We start from the raw sequence: 27,533 nt of genomic DNA on the forward strand, positions 1-27,533 counted from the left end.
ATTTCAGTCCAAAATAATGACTTTTTTTCTTTTTCTTCAATTTTGTCTTCAATTATTAAAAAAAATGTTTTCAATTATTTTCTTGGTTTGTTTAATTCTCATTTAATATCTTCCTGATTTTTGTTTGTTTGTTTTAATTTTGTTCATTTATTTTCTAAGTTTTTTTAACATTTCTGAATAAAAATTTTCATCATGCCTGCAATTTCTTATTTAAGGACATTTAATTCTGGTTCAGAGAATGTGCTAAAGGTTTATTCTTTGTAATGGGTGTCTATGGAGACTTTTTATGACCTGATTAGTTTTAATCCTCATATCCTATAGTCTACTTATTGTAGATACCATCTGCTATTTTCTCTTTGCTTTGTAATGTCTTACTTTCCTAGATCAGACACAATGGTTGTATGTAGGTGGGTGGAGACTACAGGGAGTGGTTATTTGCAAGGTACATGATCATTGATAGTATCCATTGGTCCTTGATTTGAATTTTTTTCTTTTCTTTTCTTTTTTTTTTTTTTTAAGAGACAGAGAATAAGAGAGAGAGAGAGTAGGGGGAGAGGCAAAAGGAGAGGAAGAGAGACTCTCCAGCAGACTCCCCACTGAGCACAGAGCCCATTTTGGGACTCAAAACTTATGACCCTGAGATCACGACCTGAGCCAAAACTAAGAGCCAGACACCCAACTGACTGAGCCACCCAGATGCTCCCAGATATCATTTTATTTAACAGTAAAAGATGCAAAACAGACATAAGAGCACATACCCAAATAACAGTTGTGTTAGACACTCATGAAAAATAACAGGTTTAAGTTCTAAACCACACCACCCCACCAAACACAACCACCAGAAAGAGCATCCTTGCTCATAAGAGATGGTTTTGCCTCATTATATCGCTACCAACCTATGCATTAAGTCTCATAGCTAGCAGTTCTTATACCTACATACAATTTCTTGGTACCCCATGAACCACTTAACATAATTCAGCTATCTTGACTAAATACATTCAGAAGGCAGTATGGCAAATGGATAAACCTAAACTCATGTCATGCTGTGACACAAACTTTGGTACAGGATTTAAGTAGCCAGCATTTTCCTAGAGAAACTTACAACCGATAATCTAATTATGATGGTAGAGGCTTTGTGGGCAAAACTTAATTACTGAGAATGCAAAACTACTGAATATCATTTCAAAATATTACCCAGCAACCCTTATATTCCTCTACTGCAACTTTTAGAAATGGATAAATATCCATCTATAATTAAAATTAATTTTTAACAAGAGATAAACTTATTCTCAAATATAGATGGCCATAGATCTGTCATATTGTGATAATATTAAATAAGTAATGTCATTCCTTGGTATCTTATATAATCTTTATGAGTCTGATTAGGTTATTTTTAAGTTTCCCTCCAAAATTTTAGTCAAATTACTTCTTAATATTTGCCTATGGTCAGAGAAGGCATATTACAAACGTCTAATATGGTCCCTTTACTTGCAGAAAAGCCAATTCCCAGGTCACAAAACTCTGCCAAGTCCAGCATTTTCATCTCCTGTGTTTCCTGTTGAATCCTGAGCCTCCCAGACAGGTGACTGTGGCATAGAATTTGCTCACTGACTATTTTTTTAATATTAAACAAATATTTGAGTCTAATCACAGGATGTATAGTTAAAATTGATATTTTTTGTTCTGTTGGAAAGAACAAGATGGATGGTGCCTACATCAATATACAATATCCAAGTTGGCTTATTAACTATGTTGGCTTTATAAAATCCTTCGGTGATAGCTTGAAGGAAGTTTTTAACAACACAGCTACATTTAGCTTTGGAGAGGAACTCAGGGGAAGTTTAACTAGATAATACTCATGTAAGTAACAGCTAGTATTTGAATCTAGGTAATCTCTCCACTACCAAGTAAGAGTATGATATTAGGAAGAATAAGTTAATAGGAGAGTAACATAACCATGAATGATACAGGGCACGGTGTCCATAAAATTGTATTTCTATTACCCAAAAGTTACATAATAAATAAAGTAGCACAACACAGGGTACAAAGGACCTGAATGAATCATTAGAGAAAAGAAATCTAAAATACAATCTATGGTAACATTCCAGAGGGCGCTGCAGTTTAGGAATCAAAATCCTTCCAGCTGAAAATTATATGGAGAGTAAAATGAAATCCTGCGACCTTACTGGTATCAGGGGGCTGCTGAAAATGCCGCTGGAGCAAGGCACCTGTTATGGGCTAGTCCCCAGAGAGGGGAGAATAATATCTCCAATCAAGCATGCCATGTTCTGTGATCTTTGTTATGGCTTTGGATGACTTACACTTGATGGCACAAATCAGTTAGATACTTTTCACAGCCAAGAAAAGTGACAGTTCCTAGGAACAACTATCGCAGCCAAGAAATGTATTCTTCTCTCAGAACAAGCCGAAACACTCTCACACCCAGGAAGGCAGTCTTGGAATGCCCTTTTGTGAATTGTCAAGTTTGAGAGAGTAGCTTTTGTTATACTGAACAAGATTTGCCTGCAGAAGGAAGCCATGAAATTCCCTTGCGAAGCTGCTGGAGGAACGGAGTATGAGTTATAAGATGTGCAACTGAATAACAAAACTCAATTTTCCTGTTATAGTATTGTTGGGCCTGATAATTACCGAGTACTTTAAATTGTTTTTAATTACTAAATATACATTCTATGTCAGTTTAGTCAGTAAGCTACCAAGAAATCTAAAACGAGGAAGGAAAATCTACAATACAGATCTGATGTTATTTTTCGTATTTTACCATTTTGTCTTTCTGGAAGTGTTTTTTCATTAGGAAACTTTCAAGCCATGAGAAGTTACTTGTCTTTTACGGGAATTGGTGTGAGAGGGAACCACTTGTTTCTGGAACATTCCCCAGAGGTCTAGTTACCCTTCAGACCTTTCTATGTGTTGTATCTTCTCCCACCACTTTGTGCAGCTGGAAGCCTAACGTCGCGGTGCCTCTGGTCACAGCATGGGTCACAGGGAACACAGTGCTCCAGGCACACGCCTCCGTCCCCCCAAATCTCCGCAGATGTGTCGGGGTAGCCATCATGGGAGACTCATCCCAGTGCCCCTTGCTTGTCTTGGTGACAACTGCATCCAAATATACATTGGGCATTAGGGTTCACAGGATGGGGAGAAAACACAAAGGAAAGAAGAATGTAAGACTATATGCTACAACTATAAGATGTGGGGAGAAGTGGCGTGGAAAGGCAGGAAGGAGAAACTGGCTGACATCAAGGTTCAGGGGCCGGGCTCTGGAATCAGAATGACCAGGATTGGAGCTGATACTGTTCTTGCTAGCCATGTAGTCTTAAGAAATTTCCATATTGTTCTGAGGCTCAGTTTACTCATCTATCAAATGGGGAATCTTAACAGCACCAAAAATCATGATGATCATTGAGTTGTGGTAAGGAATAAATAACCAAAAACACTGAAACTACTGATGGCAAAATCTGGCCCAAATGCGGCAATCAATAAATCTCAGCAATTACTGATGTAATTACAGTGGTCCAAGGGGTATCTTTCTGAGGTCCCTCACCTCTGAGGCAGTACCTCCTGCAAACCCCCACAGTAAGTACCCTCTACTTCTCAGTTTGAGTGAATTTCACCTCCTAATAGAAGTTCCTCTTCTCCTGCTCTCTACTTAGAAGAATGACTTTTCCAAGCTGGTTGTTTAATCTAGACCAAGTTTCCCACACAGTTGTATCAGGAAGGTCTAGGCATTTTGCTCCATGAATCCCGCACAGGCTTTTGACAGTTCAAGCTTGGTATACATTTGAGATCTCTTGCCAGAGGGAGAAAGCTTTCCCAACTCCAATTCCCACAAAACTGGTGGAGTTCGTGATCCACATCATAGCTTGGTGATAATCTCTGCCTTCACCTTGTTTGCCCCTCTCTGCTTTGAAGTCAGTTCCCTCCTGTCCCCTGTGACAGGCTCATTATTCAAATATATTGCTTTTCTTGGCAGTTCCCTCCTGTACACAAAAATAGAGGCTGAAAATGGCCCTTCAGAAGGGAATGACTTCTTTCTTGGAAAAAGTACCCTCATCTCCATTGAGGTGGCCTGGGGCTTATGTGGAAGCATCAAGCAGTGGTAAAGGGATTGTGTTTTCTTCCTTCTAGCTTCAGACTTTTTTCTCTAGGTAACAAAAGAAGAAAAAAATCACAAATTCATCTAACTTTTTAAAATAAACTGTAAAAAAGAACAAAATTGTAATAATCCATTAAAAATATATTTCTTAGATTTATTTTCCTTGGTGTCCCCATCATCCACTCTCAACAGTCCTGTGAGGATACAAGGGTCTTATCATCATGATTCTACTGAAAAGGAAAATAAGCTGGAGAGTTAAGTGACTTTTCCAATATTACAGACACTCAATTCTGGCCATAATTATTTGGTCATATAAATACAATTTTTTACTTTAGAGGTATTAACCTAATTACTAACAAATTATTTACATATTATATATATATATTATTTACACAGGTATGTATAAACCTTATTATGGTATGAATATAAAATCTGATAAAATACCAACATGTGAAACAAATAGTCTCAATTTCTGGTTCCCATTGACAAATAAAACATCAGTATTTGTTTTTAAAAAAATGATACTTAATGTTTTTTTATGGCACATTTTTTAGAATTTAATTTTTATTCCTAAGTATTATGTTGCACCACATGAAATCACAATTTGTGATCATCCATGACCTACAAAAACAAGTTTATTATGATTCAAACTAATATGTAATGTCAAGATTATATGGAGGACCCTCAAACTGGACATCTTAGTATAAAAAAATCCCATATAGATGAGACTCTCCAAGAGTGGGAATGGACAAAAACAGATAATTTTTCATCATCTTTTCTATCTTCCCTCCCTACCCATCCCAACCCTGTGTATTATGTGCTGATCAACTTTGAAGTTTAGGGATAACAAACATCCCTCAACATATAATCACTGAAGACCAAAATATGTTCTATCACAAAATATTCACCAAAGAGCAATAATGAGGTCTATTACATGCTAATTTACTTTTATGAAAGTGAAAACTCTCTTTGGCCTCTTAGGAAATTCTGTGAATAGTTTCTGGACTGATGTGTCGATTTCTTCGAGGACTAAGAATCAAATGCTAAGACCAGAAATGTGTTCCCAATAGTTTTGGATATTATTCAGCAAATTAAAACCGAATTTATGAATTACATGGAACTAAATGCGAGAGGGGGTAATATATTAATAATTACAAGCTGACCACACTGCTTCTGGATGTAGGTACAGAGTAGGAAAATCATTTCCCAGAGAGCTGTTGCTGGTTGTGCAGATCATGTGGGAAATGCAAACCCCTGGGCCAACATAAGGAGAAAAATCATGAGACTCTTTTAAAAAAATAGAGAAGAAAAATTGGCAGCTCTATTTCAAAATGCCTTCAATATGCCCCAAAATGTGAAATTTGATCCCTTGAAGTTTTAAGTACTGACTGCAGAAAAAGATTGACATAGTTGAAGAAATCAGCAAGAATAGATTGTGATAAGCACTGTTACAATTACAAAAAATGCGCTGGGTGAATCCAAAACAGCAAATAGGAAGGATTGTGATTAGGTTTCCCATTATGCCCCTATTTTTCATTCCATGAATGCTGTTTGCAGATAGTCCTCAACTTGCTTAATGGCTTCAATATAGAAAATCGAGCTATTCTCATTCCCAGATGGAAAGCCCACATTTCTTTGCCAAGACAAGAGCCCACACTGATCCTGGCAGGAGGAGGGTGGGGAAATGGACAAAACACTGAAAAGCATGAACATCTCAAAATACCAGAAGACAACACCATAATTCATTGAGTTTAAGATGCCATACATTTTACGGAGCACCATTATTTTATGTAGCAGTAAGAAGAAAAAAAAAAATGATGATGAAGTATGACTTAGTGTTTCCTAATAATTAAGAGTTTTTATTTTATTTTATTTATCCTAAAAGAGTTTTTAAGATTTAAACAAAAATTTTTATCAATAATCTCATTCAGAAGCAGCGATTAAAATATAAACAAAATAAATTAGACATTAGCCCAAAAAAGACAATTACAGATATTCCTCCCACAATGAATATTTGTGTTGCTAAAATATATTTGTCCACCACTCTATTTCTGAACCATTTTCTATACATGGTAACTTTTCTTTAGCACCAAGTCATAGCAGAATCTTTGGAATATATTTCAAAAGACAATTAAACTCACTGCATGTAATTTAACTGCAACTGTAGGGATGACAGTATGAACACCCAGGATGAGGTTTATCACTACACATAAGATATGACAACCACAAGATCACAGTCACCTTACTGATAACAGCAGTAAGTATCCTCAGTCATGAGAAAAATCCCAAGAACACAAACGTTAAAATATAGAGGAAAAAAACAGAATAGATGAAAAAACAGGAATAATAATAACCTCAAAATATATGTGAATAAAGCATTAAAGAATTGAGGACCCCTGAGAGATCTTTTATTTGACAGTATTGTAATAAACCACTGTTTTTATGTTCAATCTCATGCAAACCAGCACATTTTCACTACACCTAACAAAGTAGCTAAAATGATAAATGATGTCAAGTTGTAGTGAGTCTGTAGAGCAGTAAAAACTCCGTTACATATCTAATTGGGGTGTAAAACAGTACTGCTAAGTTTGAAACAGTTTGGAGGTTTCTAATAAAGTGAAACATACTCCTATTCTATGACCTAGCAATTGCACCACTAAGGAAGTGAGTGTATCACTCCCCGTGTATACAAGCATGTGTCCATGAATGAGTGTATCTGTCTACACAAGGACTTGTTCATGAATGAGTGCATCTGCCCACACAAGGACTTGTTCATGAATGAGTGTATCTGTCTACACAAGGTCTTGTTCATGAATGAGTGCATCTGCCCACACAAGGACTTGTTCATGAATGAGTGTATCTACCCACGCAAGGACTTGTTCCTGAATGAGTGTATCTGTCTACACAAGGATTTGTTCATGAATGAGTGTATCTACCCATGCAAGGACTTGTTCATGAATGAGTGTATCTGTCTACACAAGGACTTGATCATGAATGAGTGCATCTGCCCACACAAGGACTTGTTCATGAATGAGTGTATTCATCTACACAAGGACTTGTACTCATAGCAGCACTACCAATATCAGCCCAAACCAGACCACTCAAACATCTACCAAGAAGTAAATGGGGGGCACCTGAGTGGCTCAGTTGGTTGGGGGTCTGACTCTTGATTTCTGCTCAGGTCATGATCTCGAGGTCGTGAAATTGAACCCTGCATCAGGATTGCCTTCCCCTAGCAGCAAGTTGAGGCCAACAAATTATTTATTGTTTTAGGGTCAACATACAGGCAAATAAATTTTGAGCATGGAACTGGATGTAGTCTTTGGGATATTGGAAAAGAAAAAACAGAACACACAAAAAGTGTACAGAAATAAGATCTAAGAAGTTGTCCATTTAAAATATATGTTACGAGGATGAACAATAGAAAAAGTGAGAGATTTCTCGAACTATTTACTTATCAGAAGTGTGGTCCAATAAAGTGAATACATTGGCTTAGATAGGTTAATAAATTAGATTTTATGGGCTGATATGAAAACATAAGCAGCACATAAAATATGAACAATTTGGTTAACCAGATTTTATGGGAAAATTTGTTAGAGATTACCTCCCTTCCTCCCAAAGCAGCATCTTACAGTGACTTTTTTAAAAATACTGTGTAAATTAGAGAAAACCTGTACTGTATTTAAATTTAGTTATTTCCAAGTTAACATTAAGTGTTAAAAAGGAAATTTTGTCCACATGTATTATGCTGGTTGCTTTTCTACTTGGATGCAAAGTGCAATATTTGCAGGTCTGAATTTCAAGTGGCCTTCTTTGGAGGAATGAGTGCTCTCCTCCTCCTCAGGCTGATATGTGACAGGCAAAAACTAGAGAGTGGCCAGGAGGAGTTGTGTGATTTTGAAATGTGCAGATGTGTCAATTTCACAATATAATTTTCAGCATATTTTCCTAAAGGCAAGTACTTTTCAGAATATATGATGCAACATAATTTTTTAAGTGAAAAAATTAAATATCTAAGCATTTGAGATCTGGGAGTTAGGAATTCAGTGCCTCCGTTCCATGAAATACTTAGTAGTCATTGAAAGTACAGGGTAGGGGTGCCTGAGTGGCACCATCAGTTAAGTGACCGACTCTTGCTTTCCACTCAGGTCCTGATCTCAGGTTCATGAGATCGAGCCCCACATCGTGCTCCACGTTCAGCAGGGAGTCTGCTTAAGTCTCTCTCTTCCTCTGTCTCTGCCCCTCCCCTCTGCATACACTCTCTGTCTCTCTCTCTCTCCCTCCCTCTCTCTAAAATAAATAAATAAATCTTAAAAAAAACGGAAACTACAAGGTGAACATATTTGTGTTGATAGTGAAAATTGCTTTTTATTAAAGGAAACATTAAAAAGACTAAAGAACTTATAGAATTATACCATAAGCTTTATATACATGATTAGCAAAACCTGAGAGTTGTACATCAGATGATAGCAATTATCTAGGAGGATGAACAATAGAAAAACTTCTTGTGCGTTTTTAAATTTTTATAGTATGCAACAGTTGTATATACTCAGCAAAAACATAGATCATGATTCTTGAAAACTGAAGGAGCATGAAGGAAAACCGGAAAATCATATTCTGGTCCAATCATAAAACAACAGGTCTTTTCAATAATTCTCAGCCTGTCACTTCATGAATTAACAATGAAAATGGTCCTGCTATACCGTTTTTCCTACTTTCTCATGAAAGGATCTAATTTCCTCATAAAATGATAGGGCATTATTTAAAACATCTTTGTAAAATGTATTAATTGTGGAACAATCACACACTTTATATAACTCTGTTTCTCAAAGAATTCTATATTCAATTAGTTACCACAGGGGGAAATCCATGAAGATGAAAAATGATTTTACAATTGGCCTCATTAATAGAGAAATTAATAGCTCAATCATAGAGGCTTCCCTTGGTTGAGTACATATTTCAAACAAGCAAATAAATTTCTTATTTAAGAATTTTATATTCTATTCTCTGACAACCATCTGAGGTATTCATTATCCCCCACATATTTATTCTCTATTTATCTATTGATGTTGCTGTGTTATATATTTAACTAAAGGAAGTGAATTCCTGTCTGGAATTGAATAAAGTATATGTCTGATGTTAGGGGGAAAAATACCCATTTTAGAGTAGATGCACTTTAGTAGAAAGGTCTGTAGTTCTGACTGAAGAAAAGGCAAGTGGCATTTGGGAAAGAGGTTTTTAACTGATGTTATCAATTGTCCATTTTTTCAGCACTTGCTGAGACCCCAGTTGTTAGAGTTAGCCATTCAGACTGATACATCACACAGCTTCTGACCTCAAGGGGACAGCCTTTAGGAAGCCAAGCAATTATCACCTGGAGCAAAGCATCTTCTAATGGCAAGGAACAGAGTGCAATGGAACTCTTAGGAAAAGATCCCAGAAATGACTGGGTTGGATGAATAAGAGAGTCACAGAAATAATTTGCTAAAGATGTTCAAACTGCTCAAAATACCACCTCATTCATAATCATAATCACGGTCATTCAAACAAAAATGAGTTATCACTTCTGTTTATAAAATCTTTTTTAAAAAATAAGAATAGAATGACCTAAAATGCCCATCAGGGCATGCAAATTCACATGCTTATTCAAAGCAGGTTAATAGTCTTGAGAGTAGGAACTAAGTTAAAACTATGTCCATTTGATCATATGAATGAGCCAGAAAAGAAGATTAAGAGTGAACTTGGAGTAACTGGCAGCAAAGCAGACATAAGAAGCAAATCCATGGCAGTGGAAATCTATATACAGTCACAATGAATTGATCTCAAATCCCTTCTCTTGTTTTATTTGTGGGCAGGGGGACAGCAATCCCATTGAATCTCATTGTTGTTTCAAGTTTTTATTTAAATTCTAGTTAGTTAACATAGAGCATAACATTAGTTTCAGGAGCAGAATTTAGTGATTCATCACTTGCATATAACGCCCATTGAATCTCATTGGAGATTACTTCAGGACCTGAGATTATTTTGAGGCTGTTGCCAAATAGGAGGGAAGCTTTAAGAAGCCAGGGAAAGCAATTGAGACTAACAGTAGCAGAATGAATACAAATTAACTACCCATCCTCAACTTCTATCCTTTTTGTTTGTTTGATTCTTATGCATATGAGAAAATAACATTATAATCCTAAAAAGAAATTCTTTTTACAAAAAATGAAGAAATAGGCTGAAGTCAACAGAGGTAGAAGGTAGGCAATCGTAAATGAATATGGATCTCACAGAGTTCTTCACATAAAAAACATTTGTGAAAGCACAAGTTAGGAAATTACATAGAAAGTTATCCTAAGTCCTACTGTTTGGGTGCAAGACATAATTTAATAGAAATAAAGTGTAAACCAAGATTGAACTGATCACTGTCTGCAGAGATTTTTATGATACTCTACTGACAATAATGTACAGAAAGGAAAATCTAAAAACACATCAAATCCCTGGAATTTGTTGCATGCTTTCAAGTTTCATAAGTGTGCAAAATATATTTTAAATCTGTATTTCCTGGGCGCCTGGGTGGCTCAGGTGGTTAAGCGACTGCCTTCGGCTCAGGTCATGATCCCGGAGTCCTGGGATCGAGTCCCACATCAGGCTCCCAGCTCAGTGGGGAGCCTGCTTCTCCCTCTGACTCTCTCCCCTCTCATGCTGTTTCTCTCTCGCTCACTCTCTAATAAATAAATAAAATCTTAAAAAAAAAAGAATGATTTAAAAAAAAATCTGTATTTCCTGCTTGGAAGCAGCAGTTCTTACAGGGCATCTCAGTCAAAACTCAATGGGGTGCACTGTTAGTCATTTTTCAAACATTGAAATTTTATGTTGAATCAATTTAACTTTTCTGTTAATATCCCATGATGTGAACCATTTGTCTTCTCTTCAGTCTAAATTACAGACCTTGCTACTCAAGTGCATCTACTCTCTAAAATCACTCCACTCCTTTAAACATGCAGTCCTCTGGGAAATGAGGGGGCCTGCCCAATTCCCTAATTTGTATCTAAATTCGAAGAGCAGTGACAAGGACAATAAGCCATCTCCCCGATCTAATGTCACCATCCGTATTGAGTGATGAAGAGATGGTGATTAAATGCATTGATGTAAATGGGTGCAATGGGGAAATTATTTTGAGAGAATTAAACTGTTTTTACAGATGTATAATCTCATCTTCTCAGCAATCCGTGTTCTCTCAGAGGTATTCCAGTTTTTTTGGTCCTTATAGGAAAAGGATGAGGGTTACCAGCTATGGAAGAAATAACATACCATATAGGGAAGTGCCAAGCATAAAGGAATGAGAAATAACTAAATTTCCTCTGATTCCTTGAGTAAAGGGAAAGAGAAGAGGAAGCAAAGGGAAATTGTCCATCCTGTGTTCTGACTTCCCTATTGAGGATGAAAGTAGGCAGAATGAGGGGGCAGCTGACAACTAAATTGTCTTGTGCTCTGGCTGTCCGCCATAGGCTAACTGCATCACAGGGAAAAGGTGTTGTGTTGGGGTTCGGCCATGAGAAGACCTGACTGAGCACCTTAGGGCCACTTTTGATTCCCTCATGTTAGGGGAAGGATGCTTTTCTAGTGTAGGGTATAGAAGGGGCTAATGGGTGAGTCAACAGCCTCCTGCAAATTCATGAGTCTGCAGCACAAATAACAAGGAAAAAAGGGCCTGGTCAGCAAGGAAGAATGGTCCAGCCTCAAGGAACAGAAGCCACTGTGAGCAGAGCACTCAGAGAACACGCCTGAGGTGACCTGAAGCCAGCCTGGGCACCTGCCCTTGGCACTGTGGCCGCCTTCCTTTCATCGGGCAGCTGGATGACCTTTCTCACACACGTCTTCAACTTGAGAAAGAGGGACGAAAACACTGAAATGCTGAGCTTTGACACATCTCCTTAGACATTTCTTTAGCATTCCAAACAATGAAAAAAAAAAAACCCATAATTTTTATTTCCCTCACCAAACATCTTTGCTCTTCCCTCGTTTAGTAAATAATCTAATCAAGGCAGAAGTTGGAGAACCATTCCTGATATTGTCTTCTTCCTCATTACTTTTATCTAAGCTACCGGCAGTTCCATTTGATTTTACCTAGAGGCCATCTCAAACCCATCCAGTTCACTCTATGAACTAGCAGCCCGAATCACTATCATCTTTTGTCTAAATTGATGTATTAGCCTCTAAGGAATGGGCCAGCATTCAGGGCAATGACGTGGTAGATAAATGCAGACTGGGAAATCGGACTGCCACAGCTCTGCCTTTGAGCAATGGAGTGACACTGGGCAAGTTTCCAACCTTCTGAGGCAGTTTTTCTAACCATACAGTGGGAAATAATGAGTACACACCATATACAGTTGAGGCAAGAATTAAAATTGCTCATACGTGAAATGTGTTTAGGAGGGTGCCTGGTACATCGCAAATACTGTAGAAATGCTCTTTTTTCTTTTCCTTCTTCCTCCCTCCCTCCTGCCCTCCCTTCCTTCCTTTCCTCTTTCCTTTGTTAAATTCTAATTCCTTGCATAGGCTGTTCACAAACTACTCCTCAATTTTATGCTGTGCTCCCTTTCACCTACTCTTCTCCAGTCAATCTGAAGTTTTTCATTCCCTCCACCGCCCCAAGCACATTTCCCTCCTGGTATCTGCTCCCTGGTTTTGTGTCTGCGCAGGGAGTGCTGCTCTCATTATTGACAGGATTGTATCTGAGTTTGTGTTTATAGCTTAAATACAAAGTCCTCCAAAAAGCTGGTTTAAACCACCCAATCTAAATTAAATTTCCCCTGAGTCTACCCTATGGCTTTCATTTAAAAAAATTAAATTATTTTAGAATAATTTTAGATGGATTTAAAAGTGGCAACAAGAATACAGAAAGTCCTTGTGTAACTCTCACCCAATTTCCCCTCTTAATATCGTAGAAAACCATGGTACATTTGTCAAAACAAATAAAACAACATTAGTACATTATTATTAACTAACCTCTAGACTTTATTTGAATTCTGTTAGTTTCTCCACTAATATCCTTTATATCCCTCAAATTGAAATGAGGTCATACTAAGGGCACCTGGGTGGTCAGTAGGTTAAGCGCCTGACTCGGTCTTGGCTCGGGTCATGATCTCACGATTCTGAGATCAAGCCCCCATCAGGCTCCTTGTTCAGTGCAGAGTCTGCTTGAGATTCTCTCTCCCTCTCCCCCTCCCACTCATGCTCTCTCTCTCTCCCTTTCTAAAATAAATGAATAAATCCTCATCATGGGTAAGAATTTAAGAAGAGTTTTTATAAATTGGCATGAAAAAGAAAACTTCATGAGAAAAACATAGCCAAAGAACATGAATAAGTAGTTCAGAAAGGAAGAAAGGGAGAAATATAATTGGCCAATAAGTATTCAACAAACATTAAGCACATTAATAAATGAATTCCAATAAAAGCAATAATAAAATATCTTTGCAATTTAACTGATAAGAAAACACAAAGAAAGAAATTATATAGTTCTAGGGTTTGTTATTGCTATATGAAAACCAATTCCCTAATCTGTACATTTGTGCAAGCTTTGGAAAAGGCAGCTTTACAATATGTATCAATGTTTAAAATGTGCACGTCATTTGTCCCAGCTGTTTCATATCAGTGAAGTTATCCTAAGGTGTTAATGTAGAAAGGGTGTGTTTGTGTGTGTGTGTGTGTGTGTCTGTACATAGAAAAAGAAAAAATATATATGTATATGCACAAACACAAAGATTGTCATTGCAATTTTGTTTATAATATCAAATAACTGGTCTCATTCTACGTGTCCTCTCATAGGATATTAAATTAATTATGTACAACCATATAAGAGATGAATATATTTCCACTTAAAAATGGTTTGATTTTGTATGGTAATTGACATAATAAAGGACCATATCTTATGTTTGGGTAAAAGAAAAGGCTCTTGAGAAAAGTACATGCATAATATTATCTTTTTTTATTTATGTGTGTATGCACAAAGAAGACATTTAAAATCACATTTACAGATGTTTTATCCTGACTTATGATATTTGGGTTGATTTTACCTCTTTTTATGTACTTTAAATAGCTTAGAATTTTTAAGTAATTATTTAAAGAGATAAGATTAGATAGAGATAAGAAAGAGAACCAGAAACAAATATAAAGACAAATTTACAGGTTAAATACACAATAACTATTAATAACCAATATGTGTATGAAAAGATATTCAACTTCAGTAATGATCAGGAATATGTATTTGTCAACCAAATGTGGTATACGATTTTCCCTCATCATTTGGCTGTATATATTTTTTTAAAGTGATAAAATCTAGGATAGAGAATGGTTATGAGAAGTATATATTTTTTACATTACTAGCACAGGATTTAAATTGATATAAACTTTCTGGTTGGCAACTTCATCTCTAGCAAAACAATTTAATAGCTTTATTGATGTGTAATTAATATACCAAAAAAAGTGTCCATATTTAATGTGTAGAATTTGATGAGTCTGCAAAATTGCAAACCCAAATGATACCATCACCAAAATCAAGGAAATAGACATATCCAATTCCTTTGGTGGTTTTCTTTTTTCTTTTTCTTTCTTTTCTTTCTTTCTTTGGAGGGGAGGGGGTGGTAAGAACACTTACATGAGATCTACCCTTAACACATTTTAAGGTGTACAGTACTCTATTGTTTACTACAGGCTCTACGTTGTATAACATCTCTAGAACTTATTCATCTAGAATAACTGAAACTTTATACCCATTGAATAATAAATCCTCATTCCACCACGAAAGTGTGCATATAATTTGATCTAGGAAGTCTTTTTCTAAGCATGCATCTGAAACAACTACTTGCAATGTGAACTAAGAGACCTGTACAGCCACATTCTCTGTGGCATTTTGTAATACTAAAACTTTAGACAGATATTAAACGGCTACTCTGACAGAGCTCAGGAGACTACTGTGTAAGTAAACTATGGAAAATTGGATAGTAGTTATGAAGTAATACACTGGTCCTATATAAATTGACAACGAAATAGCTCCAAATTGTATAATTACATTGAAAATTAAGTTAGAAAACAGTACTCAGTTCCTCATTGTAATGTGATTAATACAAATAAAAATATTTTTTCTTAATTTTTAAATGTTTAGGAAGATACATGAAAAATGTTGAATATGTAACTCTAATGTAAGAAATGGGTAATAGAATACATGAGAATATTTTTAAAATATGTAGCTTCTCTATTTTTGATGATTTTACAAGAAAAATATGATCCTACCTAAAAATATGCCACATAAATTAAAAAGCTTCAGAGACTGTCGAACACAGGATTTCATAATGCCCAAAATGTATTTACTTCTTTCCATAATTGGATTTTCCTTCCAAGGAAGCTCTAAGACTCCATGATGACAGAAAAAGCAATTGTCTTAGTCATCGCTTTAGCTATAGCACATGGCACAAAACAGGCATTTAAAAATATTTGTAGATGGGGCACCTGGGTGGCTCAGTCGTTAAGCGTCTGCCTTCGGCTCAGGTCATGATCCCAGGGTCCTGGGATCAAGCCCCGCATCAGGCTCCCTGCTCCGCGGGAAGCCTGCTTCTCCCTCTCCTGCTCCCCCTGCTTGTGTTCCCTCTCTCACTGTGTCGCTCTCTGTCAAATAAATAAATAAAACCTTTTTTTAAAAAATAAATAAATAAATAATAAAAATATTTGTAGAAGTAATTCACAAATAATTGCATTAATTAATTATACCAGTTAACTACCTAATAAATGGAACACATAAGAGCCTGGTGAGAGTATTGACCTGGACATAGCCAGCCTAGTACCAAAAGGTAGAACAGTTTATTACTGCTGCTTACATAGTATTTCCGCACTCAGGAAAATGTGCTCTTTGTAGGATTCTCTCACATACTGAAATACTGTCTTATTAAAATAGACCTTTATAAATATATGTCACCATAACATCTTTTATAACAGTGCTATTAATGTTACGAAGCATATTAAGCAAAGTTTTATAATAGTTTTCTTCATGAAAGTTCTTTATACATTTGAAATGTTCATACCCTTCTTTTACATAGCCTTAAAATTAAATTAAATTGTATCCTTTTAAAGTGTAGTAATTATAATTAATAGTTAAAGTTTGGAAAACAAAGTCTCTTAAGAAACAATCAATATTACAAGTCCAATTATTTAAATGAGGCTGAGAAACTGTAATTTTTTTTTTACTGCTTAGTAATTGAGTAAAGAATGGAAGGTCATCTTGACAACAGAAGTTAGAAAAATAAAATGTTAATGAATAGCAATAGTTCTGCTCATTATAAAAAGTATTGACTTTATAATATGTAGAACAAATACTTATATTTTTAAATCATTTAACAATTAAACACATATTTTCTTTTAATATATATCCCAAAGCATTAATTTTGTTAATAAACTAATTGCTTCTTGAAACAAATTAATGTGACTTATAGAGTACAAAGTTAGTTTTGCCATCTCCCTTCATCTTTCAATCATGAATGGCCCAGAGACCAAAACATTGGAAGATCATAAGGGAAATTGATAAATAACATCCCTCTTTCCCACATCCTGACACTTGAACCAATTGAAAATTGAAGAACAGTAAGGCAAGTGGAGAGAATATTGGCATCCTTATAAAGCTTATAGTAGAGAGCATGGCCTGGTTGCAAATTAACACTGGACTTCTTTTTTTTTTAAGATTTATTTATTTATTTGAGAGACAGAGAGAGAGGGAGGGAGGGAGAGCACGAGCATGTGCACATTAACAGGGGGAGGGAGGTGGAGTGAGGGAGAAGGAGAAAATCTCAGGCAGACTCCCCACTGAGCAGGCAGCCTGATGTGGGGCTCAATCCCATGACCCTGAGATCATGACCTGAGCCAAAACCAAGAGGAGGTCTCTTAACCAACTGAGCCACCCAGGCACCCCTTAATATTGGACTTCTTAATACTGTGCTGTATTTGGCCATGGTTAGGCAGTTACACAAAGTGCTTCTAAAATTGGAGTCTGTTCCTTAGAGAACTTATTTCAAGAGGAGCAAATTACTGGGCATCTGACTACCAAGAAAAGAAGGAGCTGGTTTCTAACTGCCCAGCTGCTTCCATCGCTCCAATCAGCCAAGTGACTCCTTTTCTCCTAGGGAAGTGTAAAAAGGCACAATCCAGTAGTGTTAAAAAGATTAGTGCATAGAAATATAAGGCACGGGGAAAACAGCCCCATTCTAACATTCACCAATATTCTTAAGCATTTATCAATAAGGGATTTAACCTCTCCTCTGTTTACATAATTTTTTCTACATTCTTGGGGAGGTTATCAGTACCATGCCATCGCTAATCCGCTCCTACATTCACAAGGCCCCACTGCCCCAAAACTAACCAATTCAGCTTTGTGTATATTCCAGTAATTTCTATTGGTTAGTAATTATTTACTCTCCAAAGGCTCTGAAACATATATTTATCAATTCCAATGCTCTCTTCGCCCAAGGCTAAATATTCCCTCCATATACTATATCTTATTCGAAATTGCTATACATAGCCCATCAGAGACCTGGCATTTGAATGCTACGTAAAGCTACTTTATAAATGAAACACAGCTACATAGAACTGCAAAAACTGTTAAATTCAGTTACAATAATTAAAGCTTCTTAAGGTGTTAAAAATCCAAGGAAATTAAAATCCAAAATAGTTACCTTGTTCTTGTAAATTAAAACAAAACAAAACAAAATGCCTATCTTAAAATGCAAAGCCAACAAATCTGCCCCCATCCACCATTTTCTTCTTCTAATAACTATTAACAGAAAGTCTCTCAATACCTGGGTGGTGATGCTGTTCCCACAGCACCTGCAGCTGCTTCTCACTGGATGGGGATGAATCCTTCACGGTCTCAGAAGTTTAATTAGATCAGTGCCAAACCCCAGATGCATTGTTCACTTTTTTAAATGTCCAAATCTGTAAAATGATGTTATTTTCCCAATTCAGGACCCACAGTAACTAAATTTAAAACACATGTCACATTCCAACCCTGACAGCAATTACCTTGAGGAAAATTGTAATACCAGAACACAGTGCTTAGTTATGTAAGAGGACCTTTGAAGAGACTCGAGGGGACTGACTACTGAGCGGTGATTCAATCTGAAAAGAAGTTTTCAAATTACCGATTTCTTCTTCAGTAAGCTCTGGTAGTTTATGTCTTTTGAGAAATTTGTCCATTTCAATTATTATCAAACTGACTGGTATAAAGTTGTTCATAATACTATTGCTTTCTTCTTTTCTATGTATTTAAAACCTGTAGAGATGTCCCCTTTGTCTTTCTAATATTGATAATCTGTATCTTCTTTTCATTTCACTCAGTGCATCTGGACAGAGGTTTATTAATTTTATCAATGATTTCCAAGAATCAGTCACATTTGGTTTCATTGATTTTTTCTGCTTTCAATTTTATGGATTCCTACTCTTTATTATTTCATAGTTTCTTCATGTTTTAGGTTTATTTTGCTCTTCTTTTTCATTTCCTAAGAAGGAGGGTTAGCTTGTTGATTTAAAACTTTCTTGTTTTAGATTCTGAGCAATACATACAATAAACATCATTATAAAAGCTACTTTTGCAGCATCCCACAAATTTTGATAATCTTTTTAATTTCATTCAATTCAAAACATTTTTTAAATTCCTTTTTGACTACCTAACTCCTTAATCTGTAAGTTATTTAGAAATTTGTTATTTAATTTCCAAATATCTGGGGATTTTCCCTGAATATCTTTCTGCTATTGAGTTCTAAAGTAATCTACTGTCATCAGAAAACATACGCTAAATGGTTTCAATTTTTTTAATTTTTTGAAGTTTGTTTTAACAGCTCCAAATATGGACTTTCTTTCATTTCTTTCTTTATAGATTTATGTATTTATTCCAGAGAGAGAGCGAGAGAGCACATGCGCATGCGTACACGAGTGGGGGGAAGCGGAGAAGGAGAGAAAGGATCCTCAGACTCCCCACTGAGCACGGAGCCCGACATGGACCTTGATCCCAGGACCCTGAGATTATGATCCTGGCCGAAATCAAGAGTTAGCCACCTAACTGACCGACTATGGACTCTGGGGGAATAGGCACCCCCAGAATATGGACTTTCTTGATGAATTCTCCACGTGCACTTGAGAAGAATGTGCATCTTCATGTTGTTGTTGTGTAAATGTCAATTAGGTTGAGACATCTGAGAGTGCTGTTCAGGTGTTCTACTCCCTTAAGCATTATCCATCTACTTGTTTTATGATTAGCTAAGAATGGAGTGTTGGAGGCTCCAACTACAAATTATAGGTTTGATTATTTACCTTTTCAGTTCAGATTTATGTATTTTGAGGCATTTTGTTACGTGCATACATATTATGATTGTATGCCTTCCTGGTAAATTGGCCTGATTGATATTATGGAATGTCCCTACTATTTCTAACAACATTCCTCGCTCTGAAGTCTACTTTGTCAGATATATTCTCCACTTTCTTTTGACTAGTGTTTGCATATTATTGTACTTATCTATTTCTTTTTATTTAAAATAGGCTTTTTCACAATTAGCTTGTGATTTTTCTATCCAATCTGACAACTCCTACCTTTTAATTAACATTTTTAAACATTTAATATAATGTGACTATTGATAGGGTTGGATTTCATCTATGATCTTACTAGTTGCTTTCTATTTATCATATCTCACCTTGGTGCTGCCCTTTTTCTGCATTCTTTTGGGTTTGGAATTTTTAGTATTTAATTTTATCTCTACTTTTAGTTTATTATTTATACCTCCTTTTATTTTTAATTGATGCTCTCTTCTTTATAATATCTAACAGTAAAATCTATTTTCTAAAAATACTGAAACATTTTACATAGAGTGTAAGAATCTTAAAATAGTATACTTCCAATCCCTTCCTCTTATTCTTCTGCTATTGTCGTGCATTTACTTTTATGTTATAAATTTCACAATGCATTGTTACTATTTTCTTTGTTCTAAACAGTCATTTTTAAAGCAGTTAAATTTTTTTAAATATCTACTTTAAATTTTGTTCTTTCAAAATCTCTTTCTTTCTGTAGATCCAACTATTCTTCATACCTTCTTCTTGAAAAATTTCTTTTAAAATTTCCTGTAGTGCAGGTCTGCTGGCAATGAATGTCTCAGGTTTTATTTGCCAGAAATTGTTTTTATTTTGCCTTCAGTTTTGAAATACATTGAAAAGGAAAAAAAAATAAAGAGAGATAAAGAAATTGAAATCTATATTAACAGCTTTTGTTTTTATCACCTACTACCTTATGTCACTCTACTAACTCAAGGTTTTCAGAATTTCTAACAACAATTCTGCTGTCATTATTGTCTCATTCTTCTGTACAGAATGTCTCTTTTTCCTCTCCCTTCAAAATTTTATTTTTCTTCTTGTTTTCAACAGTTTTACAATGTCATATTTAGATTTTATTTGTTGTTTCATCTAAAGCTTTTTATGTCTTTCATTTAATGTCTTTCATTACATTTGGAAAACCCTCAGTGCTTCCTTCAAATACTTACCCCTTCCTATTCTCTCTCTTATCCTTCTGTGACTCCAAATGTATGTATATTACCTCACTTTACATTGTCCCACCACTCTTGGATATCCTACTTTCTTATTATATTTTTAATTGATTATATTTTAATTATTTGTCTCTTTGTATTTTAATTTGACATTTCAATTGATATATCTTCAAGATCACAGATTCTTTACTCAACTGCATAACTATGTAGAGTTTTCAGATGAGCCCATCAAAGGAATTTCTCATAGATGATACTGTTTCTAACACTTTGTCACTTCCCTTTGTCACTTTCTTATCACTTCCATTTCTGTGCTAAAATTCCCCATCTGTTCACGCCTATTGTTTACCTTTTCTACTAGATATTTAGCATACGAATCATAGATATTTTAATTCCTGATTGACAGTTCCAACATCTGAATCTTGTTCTGATTGCTATATCTCTTGAAGATGCTTTTCTTTTTCCTTTGCTTTTTTGTGCCTTGTAATTTTTGATGGATTGCCTTTTCTCCAATAACTGAACTTTTGTTTCAGTTGTGTTTACCAATTAAAGTACTCTTGGCAACATAATTCTGAAGCAGCTAGCTCCCTTTCAGCTTATTCCTGGCTAAGGCTGGCACATGTGTTGTTTATAGACAAGCCATGGCCAACTGAACACATTAAGTGAGGTATTTTATTAATACCCAGAACAAGTTTCCTGCTATTGGCCTAAGACCTCACATGACCTGCCTTTCATTTTCTTAACAGTCTGCCTATATCTGCGGACAGTGTAAAACAGCCCCTCAGCTATATAAAAACATCTTATTATTTTGTATAATATCACAATCTTCCTTAATTCAATAAGTCACTTGCTTAGATATTCTGCATAAAATGTAAATATACAAATGGAAACCACAACAAAACAGGAGTGAACATTGCACAATATGACATAAAACATAAATTCTTTTGCATATTTACCTAACAAGTATGTTTCTTAGCCCAAACAATACTTTCATTTAAAGTATCTGGTCATTCTAATAATTACAGGATAATATAATAAGAGACATACTTTTAGGGTAAGTTTTTCTAAATAATTTTACCTTATGGATCCATTTTCAAAAGGCTTTACTTTGTGTGAATTTTCAAAACAAGAAAAGAATTAACTAGTTTTCATCAAGTCAAATTATGTAATTTGTTATTAAAGTTCCTTAAGCTTTGAAAAAGTGATTAAGACATACTTCTCATGATAATGTTGATCCACAGTGGTGATAGCACAGAATAAAATAAATTATGACTACTATAAAGGAATTTTCATTCACAAAAGTTATATTTTTAAGTGACATTTATTCGATTGTTCATATGGTTGGTTTCTTATTCATTCAGCTGTTATTTCAAAATAGGCAAGGTACTTCTTATTTCTTGAAGGTATGCACAGGCAGAGAGACAAATGCAGATAGTCAAATGTAGGCAATAAAATGCATACATACACACATGCATACCTGTGCATGCACACACACACAGGCACAGACACACAAATTCTCGTTTAAATAATCCAAGAGATAACATGATCATGGTTCTGACCATAAACCCTTGATTTAGTTTGAGTCCTGCCTTTACTGCAATTGTCTTTCACCCATAGTTTCCTCAATAAAAGAAAGGTGATAATATCACATGGTCCATAAGATTATGATGATTATTAGATGGTATAATACATTTAAATTGTTCGGCAATTTGTAAATCTTTGTACAGTCCTTGAAACCATCATTAATACTACTTTTTCTAAATGTCATTACAACTATGCATTGGAAATCACATATGTAGCAGCCTCTATGTTAGCCTCTGGATGCAAATTTGAACATCATTTCCAACCTTCAGGTCGACCACAGTCTACTAAATGAAGTGAATATGTCTTACCAACAATAGAGAGGAAGTGAGTATTTTTTTCTTCCCTGGGGAGCAAGACAGTGGAGCCCTGGGAAGATAGCAAGGAAATTGTAGCTTAGAAATCTACCTGGATTGAGTAGATAACATTGACTGTGAGCATTTTGACAATTCAGGGAAGGAAATTTCCTTTGGAGCTAATATTTATAAGAGTTAAGACTTTATCCCACCAGCCAAATGGTTGTTTTGAAGAGTTTTGAGCAAGTTATCTAAATAATCATACCTGAATTTCAAGAAAATAGTTTTGACAGCAGTATGCTTCAAAGATGTGAGGCATTTGGTTAGTCAGAAAAGACCATGCCTAGTCAGAAGTTTGAATGGAAAGGTCAAGATCAGGGAAGTGGCAATGGAAACGGTGAAGAGGAATTTGAATCAAGAGTTTAGGACAAAAACACCTATATTTTGTAAACAACTGGGAATCAATGTGAGAAAATAAGATGTCTGGATTGACTCTAAGTTTTCTCCATGGAGTAATTGAGTGGATGGTGGTTTTACCCACTAAATAAATGTTATAGTATGTAAGAGAGGAAAATTAAAATCTTGTTTTACAAATGCTGAATTTTGGGAAGCTATGTCACATCCTCATAGAAATGCTCAGTAAGCAAGAGAAAGTACAAGATTTGAGACTCAGATCCATGCAGTTATCAGCAATTTTTTTAGATAAACAGCAAGATCTGTAAATACAATAGGCATAATGCCAAAGAAATATGAAAACATAGATAGAAATATAATTATTCATGGCATATATTTTGGTTGCCTCCAAAATATGTTTCTCATCAGGTGACCAGTCCAAGCCAGACGGAGTTTCCCAGTTGCTCTTGACAGTGTAGATCAGAAATGAGCATGTGACTGATTCCGATGCAGTGTGAGGGGGAATGTGATGGTGGGATTCATGGGGAAGCATTTCTTAACGCTAAGAGCAAATCGTAGTAAGGAACAGTCTTTCTCTTCTGTCTCCGGGTATGAGCCTCAAAATGCTATAGCTATCTTGCTGTAAGATCGAGAATAGAGTCAGCATGAAAAATACCAGATTTGAAAAAGAGAGAGAATCTGTTTCCACCAACATAGGGGTCATTTTGGATTTCTTATGATCGGAGGTAACAAGTATCTTCACTATTCAAGTCATTTTGATTTGGAGCTTCTGTCACTTGAAGTTAAAATCTTAATTACTGATTGTGATGGTTAATTTTATGTGTTAACTTGACTAGACTGGTGACAAGATGTTTTTTCAAACATTTGTCTAAATGTTTCTGTAAAGATTTTTTAATGTGATTAACATTCACAATCAGTGTAAGCAAAGCAGATTACCCTCCATAATGTCTGTGTGCCTCACCCAATCAGCAAAGGCCTCAGAGCAAAGACTTAAGATTTCCCGAAGAAGGAATTCTGCCTTTAACTGTAACAAAGAAATTTTGCCACAGTTTCCAGCCTCCAGACTCAAGACTGCAACACCACCTATTACATAAATCTCCAACCTGACAGTAAACCTACAGATTTTGGTCTTGCCTGTCAACACAATCTCATGAGCCAGATCCTTAAAATAAATCTCTTAATATATATGGGTTCTACTAGTTCTGTTATTTTGGACAAATCTGACAAACACACTGATGCAGTAGTTCTATTTTATAATTAGCAATATTATTTTCAAATAATAGATAATAATGATAATTGATAGATAATCAAAATAATTACATAAAATCGATTGTCTGGTTCTTTCTTCTACGAAATAACCTATGTTTGTCATGGTCCAGAGAACTAACAGATTTAAATAATCTTAATCCCAGATTCATTTTATTAAATACCTATATACCTATTCGAGACATTCATTTAGCATTTTCAAAAGTACTCAGTGAATATTTATGTGACTATTTTTAACTTAAATTGAATAAGGTCTATTTTGCTTAACCTCATTTATTTTGAGTTCTCTGGATCTGGATAAACCTAACATTTGTTCTTTTATGATGGCAGGATTATCTTACCTACTTTTGTTTAGTACAAAAGAGTTTTCTCACAGTAGAATTAAAACAATGAGAATATGTATCAAATTATGAGATAATATAATCTTAACATTTACAAATAAATTTTTATTATCTCTTGTCAAGGAGACCACTTTGTATGCCTTTGTGTTGAATTACTAAAAGGGTAAGTTTTTTTAATGCAAATGCTTATTCCTATTTCACTCTGTATGCTGCATTAAATTAATCTTTATAATTTATATTTGATGAAGTTATTTTAAAGTGTTTGCCAATAAAACACATGAAAAATAGAACACAAATCAAACAACTATGGCCATGATATAAGCATTATTATGAGAAAAGAATCTATTACTCATCAGTTGAAAGATGTGTGACAATAATTATATATGCCTGGTAAGAAAAATACTATGAATCTGAGTGAATATTGAGATATGGTGTTGTAATATGCCATGTGAGTTATGTCTCAAAGAAGGCAAAAACGTTTTGTCAAAAGTGATGGGATATAAATATTTGACGATAACTACAAAGCTTAAACAATTTTACTTATGTAGGCCAGGAATCATTAGACTATTGTAAATTCTGCATGGAATCAGATCTATCCTTCCATTTGTCTGACTGGTCTCAGTCTGAAAGAGCATTATGTATATATTGAAAGGTATTAGTAACCAAAATCCTCAAAAAAGAGAAGACTACACTGCAGGCATTCTCAACATCCTTCAATAATGTTTCATGGCAAAGTTAAATAAAAATATATTGAACAAATTTTACTTTTTAAATGAAAGTATATGGGCATAATGGAAGCACATATTTAAATGGAAAGCCACAACATTTTGATTGCCTTCATCTTAAATTTCAACATTTTAAAATTTTAGAAGTGTATTTATTCATTAAATATATGTTCGTAGTCTAATCTATGCTGAGAATAATGCTAAATGGTAGAGCAATGTAGAAGCATACAAGTGTCAGCCTTCTGATCTGATCGGGGGCGGGGGGAGCCTGACAAAGAGCACTGGGAACCTGGGATTGAATGAGGAGCACGCCGACATATGCAAACACTGCCACTTTGAAATAAAACCACCAAACAAAATGAAACCTGGACTATTGTCCTGGCAATGTAGGGCAAGAAACCGCGTGGCAAGAAACACCATGGATAATGTGTCACTGGTAAGAAATAATGGTGAAGTGACCAAGTCCGTATGGACCCACATCCACAAACGCACACCTTCACACCCACAGAGGCACCCTCAAACACGCACATTGAGATTTCCGGGCATCAAGCAGCCATTTGGGTTTTTAATATTCACCTCAATTAATTTTGTCTTGTGCTGCATATGAAGTGCTCTAAACCAGAGACAGATTATGATTATTTATTGAAAAAGTGACCACATGATTCCCCATCCCCCAATTCTTATTCTGGGTCAACACAATAAAAAGCCCATCTAATGTTCTATGCATATAAAACTTGATGTCTGTGTCATAAACAAGGAATGAAGAAAAAAGTGAATTTTTTCGGCTTACAGAGGGGAGAGAGGCAATAGCTCCTCCTGAAGAGGGCTCCTTGGAAATTAAGAGGGCTGGATTCTTACTCCAAATCTTTAGTTATTTATAAATGAACCTCTCTGCCAGCCAGATAAATTATGTGTCTCGAGGCACAGATGTCTCCAGTGCCCCTGTCATCATTCCTTCTTGAAAGATGGAGTTGTGCAAATCTCTCTGTATAATTCTCAGAATCTACAGAGTTGTAAATTAATTTTAATTTGCTTACTCCTTCGCCCAGGATGCCAAGTTTCATCAAAATTAGTTCAGAAGCACTGTGAATTGTGTAAGACTGTTGAATCACAGACCTGTACCTCTGAAACAAATAATACATTATATGTTAAAAAAAAAAAAGATGGAAGGGGAAAATGAGGAGGGCAGAATCGGAGCGGGAGACAAACCGTGAGAGACTAAGGATTCTGAGAAAAAAACTGAGGGTTCTAGAGGGGATGGGGGTGGGGGGATGGGTTAGCCCAGTGATGGGTATTAAAGAGGGCACGTATTGGGGTGCCTGGTGGCTCAGTCATTGAACATCTGCCTTCGGCTCAGGTCATGGTCCCAGCGTGCTGGGATTGAGCCCCGCATCGGGCTCCCTGCTCTGCGGGAAGCCTGCTTCTCCCTCTCCTGCTCCCCCTGCTTGCGTTCCCTCTCTCGCTGTGTCTCTCTCTGTTGACTAAATAAGTAAAATCTTTTAAAAAAATAAAAAATAAAAAAAATAAAGAGGGCACATATTGAATGGAGCACTGGGTATTATACGCAAACGATGAATCATGGAATACTACATCAAAAACTAATGATGTAATGATGGTGATTAACATAACAATAAAATAAAATTTTAAAAAATTAGTTCAGAAAACCCTATCAAATCATAAAGATTTTTCTCTCTATTATCCCACAATGAAACAGCATAATTACACACTGTAATATAAACTGTAGAGAACAGTAATGCAGTGCTGGGATAGAAATTAAATGGGTAGTGTTATTTCTAAATGGTCAAAAGAAGCATGCCTGAGGAGGTAAATTTTAAACTAATACACAAAAGTGAAAAGGAGCAGACGGTGGGCCATTAAGCAGAATTAATAGCAAATGAGAGAATTCCTGAGGAAGGAGAGGGTTTGGTATATGTAAAATTTTAAATAATTATATTAGTAATAATTAAAATCATTGTAAATGAGATGAGGAGAAATAGCTAAGTTTCATTCTGCAAGGTTTTCAGACAATGATAAGATGTTGTATTTTATTTTATGTATAATATACAAATATTTAATATTTATTGGTTTCAGAAATGGCAATTATATCATGTCAGGCATCACCTTGCTTGGTACATAGTGTTGTTCACTTAACAAAAATTCATAATTTTGATGTTGCCAAATCATTCAATGATTATCATTGTATTTAATGCTTGAATGACTTGACTAAAAAATTCTTCCCTATT

This window comes from Eumetopias jubatus, unplaced genomic scaffold, assembly GCF_037043125.1.
Source record: "Eumetopias jubatus isolate StellerSeaLion01/CBP00866 unplaced genomic scaffold, mEumJub1_p1.0 scaffold_5, whole genome shotgun sequence".
Lineage (NCBI taxonomy): Eukaryota > Metazoa > Chordata > Mammalia > Carnivora > Otariidae > Eumetopias > Eumetopias jubatus.